Source organism: Sander vitreus, chromosome 3 (assembly GCF_031162955.1).
Source record: "Sander vitreus isolate 19-12246 chromosome 3, sanVit1, whole genome shotgun sequence".
Taxonomy (NCBI): domain Eukaryota; kingdom Metazoa; phylum Chordata; class Actinopteri; order Perciformes; family Percidae; genus Sander; species Sander vitreus.
In genome coordinates this window covers 16469890-16480815 of record NC_135857.1, presented here as the reverse complement: position 1 = coordinate 16480815, position 10926 = coordinate 16469890, and the positions used below count along the sequence as shown (strand labels likewise).

Sequence of the window (10926 nt, the reverse complement as noted above, 5' to 3'; positions counted from 1 at the left end):
TAATTGTGCTCCTAAAACATGTCATGACATCAATAGCACAGAGCTGTGTATTGTGCCTATTATTTATGCTTCTGAATGGAACCAGGGTGATAACTGGTAATAACTTTACAATTTATGAAGGTGAACTATGCCTTCTGATTTTGTTTTCTTGAATCATAAGTTTTCTTGTTTCTTTGACTTTATTCTTGCCCAACAATAATACCAACAGTGTCCACAAGGTGACACACTTAACATTTGTCTCATTGTGAAGGACATGCATTACCCGAATAACAGGAGATGTTACAGTGCAGCTATATATAAATACACATGCTTTAGTTGACTTTGACAAATTAAAATGAGGGCATTTTAATTTTTTTGTTTTCCCCCAGAATATTAATCATATGACTCAAAATTACAAACACTGCTACCTGTTGAGCATGTTCTGAACCTGTTGAAATCCCACAGGCAGGAAGTCTATTGTTTGGGTATTTTAACACTGTAGATCATGATCTAGAAGAAACTCAATGAGAATGATCAAACTATTTGTCTGCAGAGATACTGCTCTTTTAACACGGTGCTTCAGGAGGCACTAATCCACTAGAGTTAAGTGTAATATTTCGGTTTTGAATAGTTTAGCTGTTAAAATGTTTGAGATGTTATTTCATGTTGTTAGACATTAGCATCAGAGGTGGAAAAAAGACCTATGGTGTAATAATACAAAACTAAGTGTATTATTTCACACAATTTGCATATATACCTTTTGTAATTAGTTATTTGCAATCTGAATGTCTGAAATATAAGGCAAGAGTGGAATATGCATATTAACTGGAATTACATATGCACAGACAATAAATATTCCTTTAATTTCCAGATATGGATCCTGTGTAAAATAACTTTAAAAGGTCTGTGTGGGGGGGGGTGAAAGGAGTATAATATCTACCCCAAAATATTATGCACTTTGCTGCCCACTAGTCCTGTTGCATTTATTGTCTGGAAATTATGATTGTCTAACAGTTTTGTGTTTTCTCAGCTTATATAATGTCTTTTGCACAGAGGCTTCTTAGGCCAAGTGTTTGAGTCTGCTTCCCCTGACAGTGTGTGGTATTTGTTTGTTGTTCTTTACAAAATATTAAATCTAATTATATTTTGGTTTGAGTATGCTTTTATATTAAACTGAATAAAATAAAACTAGTCAAACTTTTGTTTGGGGTTTTGATAACAACATACAATAACATTGACAGCATACAAGTAGCCAGTGATGGAACAAGTATTGCGATATTTTACTTAAGTGAAATTAATAGAAGTACAAAAGTATATGCAGCAAAATTTACTTAAAAGTATAACAGGTAAAAGTACTCATTAGGTGGCAGAATGGGTCCTGTCAGTGTGTTCTATTTTTGTATTATTACTGATGCATAATAAGCAGCATTTTATTGTTTTTGCTGGCTGGAGTTATTTTTTTACCTACTTTCCACTGTCTGGTAATTTAATCTAGAATAATATCGTAGGCCAATAGGCTGATCACATGTTTTACATGTAAATTATGGATTTGCAAAGTGACTATAGCTGACTGACAGATAAATGTAGTGTAGTAAAAAGTACAATATTTACGAATGTAGTGGCGTGGAAGTATAAAGCTAGCCTACCGTAAAATACAGGTACCTCAAAAGTACAGCACTAGACTAGTAGTAAATGTTCCTAGTTACTTTCGCTACTGCAAAATGCATTCAGCATAGTGTACATTGTCAGTTAAAATCCAAACCTCTTATATTTTTGCATGTACAAATAAAGCAACCATAGGGACTTTGTTTCTGCTATCAAGGGCGGAGCGCTCCCGTCAGACCGTGAACGCGAGCTTTGTGCGCGCTCCCGGCTGAAGGCGAATGCAGTAGCCTACGAAAAAACAGGCAAGCAGCGCCGGAGAGACAAGACGGGCACAGTTTACCTCCACATCACAAGATCATATTTTGGAGCGGAAAATTCATGCCCTGTCGGGTCGTGTTACCGTTAAAGACGACTGAGGATATTCACAGGCAGAAACAATAGGGTGAGTCCGAATATTTTTCTAATACGAAGCCGGCCAGGGTCGAAGGAATCTGGCGTTAGGTGGGGAAAATGACGATGTGGCTGTAATTTTTGCACCTCCTTTTTATGTCTCAAAATGGCGGATAGGCCGCTTGGGCTGGAGCAGCAGGTACCTTGTCAGCGGAGCATATCCTTGTGTCCAGATAAACAATCTTGTGAGCTTACTATAGTTCAAGTATGTCGACTTTAGCTATGGTGTAAGTTAATTGTAGCTAATTGAGCTTGAATGCATCTTATGAGCCTGTAGTTTTCGTTAAAGTGAATGTACGAGCTAACTTTCTGACTGCATCGCCGGGAAGCTAACTTAGCTAACGTTAACTTTAGCCAATATTAGCTTACGATAACTGGGCATAACGTTAGATGACGTTAAGCTACCGGCTGGCACCGTCGTCATGTCGACCGAAATCGTTAGCGACCACAGTTAGGACAACATGTCCAGTGTGCTGCAGCTTCACACCACTGCTGTATTAAATGATATTCATCATCTGGTTTGCGTTGTACATGTGTTGTGCAGATCTAATTGTAATTGAACATCAGACACCCCTGCTGCAGTTTTCTACCATTACATGCTCCTATATTATTCCCTCTGCTGTTTGTCGCTGTCATACTGGTGTATGCTCACTGATGGCTGCTGCCATCATCATCTGCAACTCGGTCTGCTTCATGCGGTTTGTTGGCTCAGTGTTGGAAAATCAGGGTGGAGCACATCGCAGGCGATGAGTTTGTATATTGCGTCTAACCAGTACTTAAGTGTCTGCCTTGTTTTCAGTTTGCACATTTTCTCTCTCATTGTGAGGGTGTGATTGAGTGATTCGGAACAGGAATTTGTGGACCGAGGGCTTACACTGGGATGAATGCAAATCATTGCTGTGGTTGCTCACACTGTTGTGCACTGAATCCGACAAACGAGTCCCCCTCGAAATGTTGGGCAACCTTGTATTTATATTGGATATAAAACATTGGTTTAAGCAAGGATCCTTGGGTGATTTATTCTTCCTAGCCACGCCTGTAAGGACCGCGCTGCAGCTGATCAACTGGAATATATATATATATATATATATTATATAAAAGCAGTGTTCAGCCTCAAAAACAAATGTTGACTTTGTCTATGACTGACTTAAGGAATGTGATCCCTTTTTTCAGCTTATTTTGACAACTATAATCATAGTGTATATATGTGTAGTGTGTGTATATATCTATCTATCTATATCTATCTATCACAGTTGATTGGGCTTTTGTGAATCTAGCAATACTATTCTGACATAAACACAACTAACCCTTGAACAAATGAGCTATTGAATATCTTGATACCTGTGGCAAGTCAATGGAGGAATCCTCAAAGTTTAGAATATTTTCTCGGTTATCTTAATGTTGGTTTATGTCTTTGTCTCCCTAATTAGCCCATATTTAGCCCTGACTTATTATTTAACTACACATACCATTTGCACATTTGTTATCAAAGGCAGGCCGATTTCTTTCTTTTTTTTTTTTTAAAGATCTTTTTTTGGGGGCTTTTCCGTTTTATTGTAGTGACAGTGGATAGATGTGAAAGGGGGAGAGAGATGGGGGATGACATGCAGCAAAGGGCAGCAGGTCAGATTCGAACCCTGGCCGCTGCAGGACTCAGCCAACATGGGGCGAACGCTCTTACTGGGTGAGCTAGAGGTCGCCCCAGGCAGGCCGATTTCTGACGAACTAATCTGCATTTATGAATTATTAGTTTTTCGGTGAAGACCTTGGTGTTGTCTATTCTAAATGAAAATGCTATACACATTTGAGTATATAATGTAATTAAGTTTGACAGCATTTCACATGTCAGAAAGCCACTATGATGTTGAAATGGCACAAAGTTCAAACTGCAGTGCACAATATTTGAAACGGTGTCAAACTGTGTAATGCAAGACCAATTTTCTGTGTTCTATTTGGAAAAATGAGCTAATATGAAAACAGCATCTCTCTTTCTTTAAAAAAAAAAAAAAACACTTGAAAGTGATCTTAGTCAGTCCTATGTTTTATCAAAAGTTGATTTGAATAAGTGCGTCCCGGCTGCCCGTCTCTATTCAGTGCCGCCAGCAATGGAAACACAGCAACTCCAATTGTACAAGCTTCGACCATTACAAGACCTGCTTTGCTAGCACTTGTTGCCAGTTAAACAACTGGAGAGCAAAGCCAATGACCGCAACATAACATGTAGTGTGTTCCTCTCTAATGTCTTTCGGGTAGTCTTGTCAAAGAAAAGATTCAAGTATTGTCTGAAAGGAGCAGAATGTTTTGCCGAGGGGGGCCTCCTCTTTATTTTGTGTCGACAGCCAATGATGAGCATGGGAGGCTGTTTATCTTTGTGATTGTGGCAGGCTGAAGGGCAGATACCGTATGAGTCGTCTTCCCTTAGCTGACAGCAGCGCAGACGTTGACCTTCCAGACAGGGTGCCCACCAGCTAGCTAACTGGTCATTACTGACCTGCTGCCAGCAGCATCTGCCTGACAACCTACAAATGACCGCTTTGATTGTGAGAAAACGGCTGACAATGTTATGCAGTATCGCCCCAGTATCCAGGAGCTTATCAATACTTCGCTACTGACCAGTCCAGAATAGGGCTGGGCGATATGGAGAAAAACAAATATCACAATATTTTTGACCAAATACATTGATTTCGATATTGCAGCGATATTGTAGGGTTGACTAGGTTTTTTTGGGGGGCTTTTTTCCCCCGCCATTTGACAGGGCAGCTAGGTGAGAAAGGGCATGCAGGAAATCATCACAGGTCAGCTTCGAACCCTGGACCTCTGCGTCGAGGCATAAACCTCTGTGCGCCTGCACTACCACTGAGCCAGCCTGGCCACTACACAATGAGAGTTTTGATAAATAATCACCAATAATGTGGATACAATCACTAAGTGGGTAAAGACAAATAATAAAAGTAAGTCTGGAAAATTAAATCACCTTACTGTAATGCAGCCTTTAAAACCAGAAACAGACAACACTTTTAGACGATATCTAGCCTCATATATCGATATAATATTGATATATTGCCCAGCCCTAGTCCTGGACCGGTACCAATTTAGTACTGGTTCTTGATACCCATCCCTAGTTATAGTGGGTGCCAAAGTAGCCTGAAGAATTGAAAGGTTTGATTTGAACGTGCTTCATACTTGCCAGCTTGGCAACCATAACTGACAGACTCATCATACACCTCCAGTCTAAATTTAGAGCTATAATAATTTAAACCAGTAACTTGTTGGCATGAAGTGAATACCCTGGATAGATTGAAAAGGTGTTTTTATTTTTTTATTTTTTTTGGCTGCTAGGTGGAACTTTGCTTGTACAACATGTATGAATGAAGGAGGCTAACTAGTGTTCATTGTGTTGTTCCCACCTGTGTGCAGGTTGGCTCAGGCATGTGTTTGATTTGATGTCCCTGTGAGCTTCCTGCCTACTGATTCTCTTTTCCCTCTGTGTGTGGATGCGGGCTCTGATCTACTGATCAGCCCTCTTACGTCAGGTAACACAACTGATAGGATGATGGCCTGGTAATTTGATTGCAACATACACTTGTCAGTATGAGAGAAGTAGTACTTTTCCATCTGGTGACTAGTGTTTGAAAATGTATAGAGGAACAGCCAAGGCTGGTCAATACAGAATTAATTCCTACATCTGCTGCTTTGTGTTAATAGGCCCTCCTTTTTTTTAGGCACTGAAGGAAGATGCCACTAGCTCTGTAATTTTAAGGTTAGCTGATTGTTACCAACCCACATAACTAAACTGACACAGGCACCTTGCAGGTACTAACGGCTGCAGATCTTAAGCTGAGCCAGATGTTTACTCAGTTAGTGAGAACGCTCTCTGGATGATTTCTGTCAGAGGGGTTTCACCAAGAACAACCATTCACGGGAACTGGAGATGATTTACAGAATATTCAGCCTTTCAGTCCTGTTGGTTATAGGTTGGTTGGTTTAAGAATCTGGTGAATTTGTGATGAACAGGCCTCTACACAGGCTAATGTCAGAGCTGCTTCATTGATTGGCATAATAAATTACCAATGTTTATCAAGCCGATGCAGCACATCCTTTGTAGGCATGTTCATTACTTTGTGTGTAGCTGTCTCCTGTTAGGGACATGTTCTGCCACACAATTATGTTAATCAAGTATATGTATAATATAGTGTTGGTACCACTGCTGAAGTTAAGGTTACTTGTATTGCAGTCAAGGATGATAATGTAACATTCCCAGGACACAGCTGATATGAAGGTGAAGTTATCAACAGAAAATGAAGGCGCACTAGATTCCAGCTGTTGAGATGCTTGCGTGAAGATGCCTCCTCATCAATTAGGTCTGCTAGCAAACAACAGAAAAATGCCTAAAAGCTGATGGTGATATTTACTACCAACAGGGTAAATAACCCATGATTTAAGTTTTTATAAGCTGTCGACCCTAAAACCAAGCAAAAGTGGATATGTGCGGAATCAGCAGGGGGAATGGGAAGGCTGTGGGATCCTGACACTAAAGGCCGTTTTATGGTCCTGCGTAGAATCGACCGCGTACCTCTGCAGACCCCTCTGCGTCTACACTGGACCCTACGCCGTAGCCTGACGTGCACCTCTCGAAAAATGTAACTACACATCGCGGCCACGCACGTTGCTCGGCTGTGGCTTGGTAGCGTTGCATTTCCCCCGACTCATTTCCTGGTTTTCTTTCTCCATAAACAACATGAAATAAAGGAGAGGGTTAACTTTTCCTGCTACATATTTCCCACCTAAGTCAGAAAGCACAGGGGAGACACTTTGTTTCTCTCACTATGCCTCTAGAGTCACAACTTGCTCTGAAGACAATTCTCCCTCGCTCTATTACCCACTCCACACAAACATACGCACGTTATGTCCGACATTAAGTCAATTATCCAAATGTCAGTCATAGGCTAACTATATGTCTGTAAGTTAAGCTACCACGTAATGTCGTACATAACGTTAGCTTAGTGTCAGTATCCCATAGTCTCCTCATTCTTTCTGCTAAATCCTCACGTCTCTTCATAAAAGCTAAGTTTTTCAGGTCGGCAGCTTTTAAAAAGTTATGTGTTATTTACATTGTTGGTAGTGAATATCACCACTCGGCAGCCTTTAGGCATTTTTCTGTTGTTTGCTAGCGGACAAAATTGACGAGGAGGCACTTTCACGCAATACACGTCAATGGAGAGCGGAGAGTTCTTTTCCCCTCCGGTGGGGGCGTGACTTAAATGCGCTCTGTCTCTATACGCAATCCTAGTTTTATGTGGAGTGAGCACTGTGCTGGACTGTGTTTAAAAAAAAAATTTCCTTTTAACTGCAACAATACTTGTAAGGAAATAACAGGCGAACAAGCTCTAAAAGTGATATATTTATGCCGATGTGAAGCGTGGATTTCTGGCTAAAGCAGTCAACCTAGGGGAAACGCTGAACATCCTCTTATAAAAGATTTGCTGACACATTACTCCGATATTTTCTATCATGGTTTCCCTGTTTTAGTTACTTGATTTGATTGCTTTGACTGAAATATTGCATTAAGTGGCCCACAATTTTAAATCTTTAAATAAAAAAATTCATATGCTAGACTATTTAAAAACAAATACAGAACATCATTACACTTTTGACTTGGCACGTGGTTGTTGCATTCTTAAACTGACAGAGACAGAGGATGTTTTCCATTATTCATTAAAAATGGCATTTTAACAACAGATAAGCTGTTAGGAAATTAAACGACATCTCTGAAAGCAGTCAGCGCCATTACTGTAAGGGGCGCTTTATTGTACAGTTCCTGCTGCTACACAAAGACAAAAGAATCAATGGGAGGAAGACGCGTTAACTGTCAGTGGGCAGATTTATAGATGCACCACGGCTATAGCCCATTCCAACAAGACACCACCACATTTTGTGCTGAGCCAATTAGCCCGATTATGTTATTGTGCAAACATTTTGTGACTAAAGCCACAAATGACATTTGCAGAGAGGGGAGGCTAACATTAATGGGTACTCACAGCGATGACAGCTGCCAGCAGCACAGAGGGTGAAGTATCAATATATAGTAGATGACCTCAATTCACACACCACAGCAGTTTTACAGATTTGATGTTGAAGGCGCATGCTTTTCAATGGATGTTTTCTATGTGGAGTTTTAGCAAGAGACATTTTTAGCTTCAATGCCATCTCCTTATTGTTTTGTTGTACTGCTGTGACCCTGAACCACGCCAAAGTAGTTGGGCAGCTGCCAGAAATCCCCTGCACGCTGCAATCCACACACATTAGGTAAGCAGATATTTGGACTGCTGTCACATATCAGGTATGGTGTGGTGACATCAGGGTCCAGAGGTTAGCTATTAGCCACGTTAGGTTACTCAAACTGTTAAATATGCAAATAAATAAGCAAACACCACAGCTTAACCAGATAAGTTCAGCAGAATGGACTTAATCTTACATCTGGGGCAGGGCTCCAGACTGCGACCAAATGGTCATTTTGAGACTGTGCGAGTATTTTTTGAAACTACTCGCACTTGTGAGACCTGCAAATTTTATGACTTTTAATTTTTTTATTTTATGTTGAAGGAGGAGAGAGCGAGTCTGCCAGAGTTGGCCAATGTGTGTGAGAGGGACAAGGTCCGTGAGTGATTAGTTACTGCGTGGGTAGGTAACGTCATCTACACTCATGTGTCTCGCTTTGGTAGCGTCACACTCATCATTCGCAGATGCTGTTGTACAGCGCCGCTGTTACCATGTTTCCGTGAAAATCATGATGTTGCAGTCCATAATACATTTACGAGTGGTGATCTGCAGCCGAGGATCATCCATTTTGTTTGCTAAAGACCGTGCATTGGCAAGGAAAATGCTGCGAAGTAATAGCCGATAAGGAGTTAGCCTTAGCCTAATCTTAGCCTTCCTCTCTTTGTTTACGTTCTTAACCCCGCATGCCTGCACTTCTGGTCAGCGGAGCTGTGTTGATAGACCTCAGCAGTGCTGTAGTGTTCGTCTCGTCACAAAATCAACCGCAACATTTTCCACACGCTGCAGTACCGCTCCCTTACTTAGGTGAGAGAGGTTACGTCAGTAACGCGAAGAGAGGAGGCTGCTTCTTTGAAGAGAAAAAAAAAATAAAATCCATATAGACTGTTAAATATATAAATCTTACCTCGTAAAAAGAAGTAGTGTGAGTGTCGTGAGCTCATCTGTCTCCGGCTCCCCGCATCACTCAATATTTCCAACACTGGCTGTTAGATAGTTAAATACCCCCTTTACATGGAAGTCTAATTGCATAGATATTGCTATTTCAGTGTAAACAAAACAATACAGGAGTGAGGGAGACCTTCTATGGGGCTGAGGCAATAATGTTATAATTGACAGCAATAATAATACTTTGTTACATTTCTTAAATATTAGCTATGTTGTTTTACAAGTTATCAGAGAAATGACCAATGATGTTCTATTCCAACATCAAGATTCTAGAGCGCTACATTTGCACTTCAGTGTATTATTTAATTATTTTATTTTCATTGTAACCACCAGTATTAATGTCACAAATACATTTGATTAAGCTATCAAGCTTAAGTTTCATGGGTCATTATTTTAATTTGCTATGGGAACTGAAGTTATGTTAAGGCAGAGACAGGACAACTAGCTGACATTCACAGGTATACACACTTGAGCAGATTGACGTAAAACATGCACTGGAGCCCGGTACAGGAGCCCCGCACAAAGGAAGCAGACTGATCTCATGAAGTGGCGTATGTACACGACACGCCAACTCGTATGCTATTATTGCCGTGTTATGAAGACGCACACTCGGTTTTTAGCGTGTTTATCAGCGCCGTTTGTCCTCCATTGACTTGCATTACCTTGCGATTGCGTGTGAATTGACACCGTAGCGAGTAGTATGAAATGGCGAAAATCCGCGTAGGGAGGTTGGTCAGGGTGGAGGATGGGTAAAACACAGGACTTTCACACAGGAGAGCGTGGATCGTGTCCCGCGTGTGATGTTTCCTTTCGAACGTTTGTTCTTTTCCGAAACCCAACCCCGTTCTTCTTTTCCTAATCCCAACCGGTTTTTCTTTTCCTAAAGCCAACCCACGTGTGACGTTTCCTAAACCTAACCATAGCCTCGTGATAACACGCCACGTGGCTTTAGAAACTGCCGTGTATGTTTACGCTGTGACGTTGCAGACTGCCGTCCGCTGTATACAGCATAGACATACACGCGGATAGCTCAAAATGCGTACAGATAACACGCCACTTGTCATGTTGGATTGAGGACGTGACAAAAATAATCGTTGACTAATCGGGGGGAAAAAATCAACGGATTAGTCGACTACCAAAATAATCATTAGTTGCAGCCCTAACTCCAGACACATCACTTTTTCCTTCGCTGCTTCTTTCCACACGCAGCACATCTCATGCTTAATGCACATTGTCACCTGTACCTGTGTCTGGACATGGGTGCCTGGATGTAGTTTGTTGCAGGTATCTAGAAATAGGTCAATTGGCTGTGTTTGTACATTTGTTTACTGGTCTGGCAGAGATCTATTCATGCTGGTCCCGGTAGACTAAGAGGCCTATTGTAGCTCACAGTTGGTATTCTAGTGGCTACCTGCTTTAGTAAAATGCTTTTCAATACTACAATGCAGTGTAAAAATAGACTTCATCACATTAGTGTTAGCTGCATTGCATTTTTTCGACAGTTATTGTTCCTCACATCAATATTCCACTCCTGATTAGGGCTGCTCGAAAAAATTGTAATCACGATTAATTTGGTCAATATTGAAATGATTATGTAACACGATTACTCATTAACCTTTGGTGTGGGTGATGTGTAATGAGTAAAATGCATCATATATCTTACAATTA

The 10926-nt window shown here is 40.9% G+C and overlaps 1 protein-coding gene across 1 annotated transcript in view; it reads left to right on the top strand.

The window, feature by feature from the left end:
- The first annotated feature begins 1846 nt into the window (after positions 1-1846).
- Positions 1847-10926, top strand: part of LOC144515422 (lissencephaly-1 homolog A-like) — a 39952-nt gene continuing 30872 nt past the window's right edge. The window contains exon 1 of the mRNA XM_078246259.1: positions 1847-2026. The gene's annotated coding sequence lies outside the window, so the exon portion shown is untranslated. The remainder of the gene's footprint in view (positions 2027-10926) is intronic.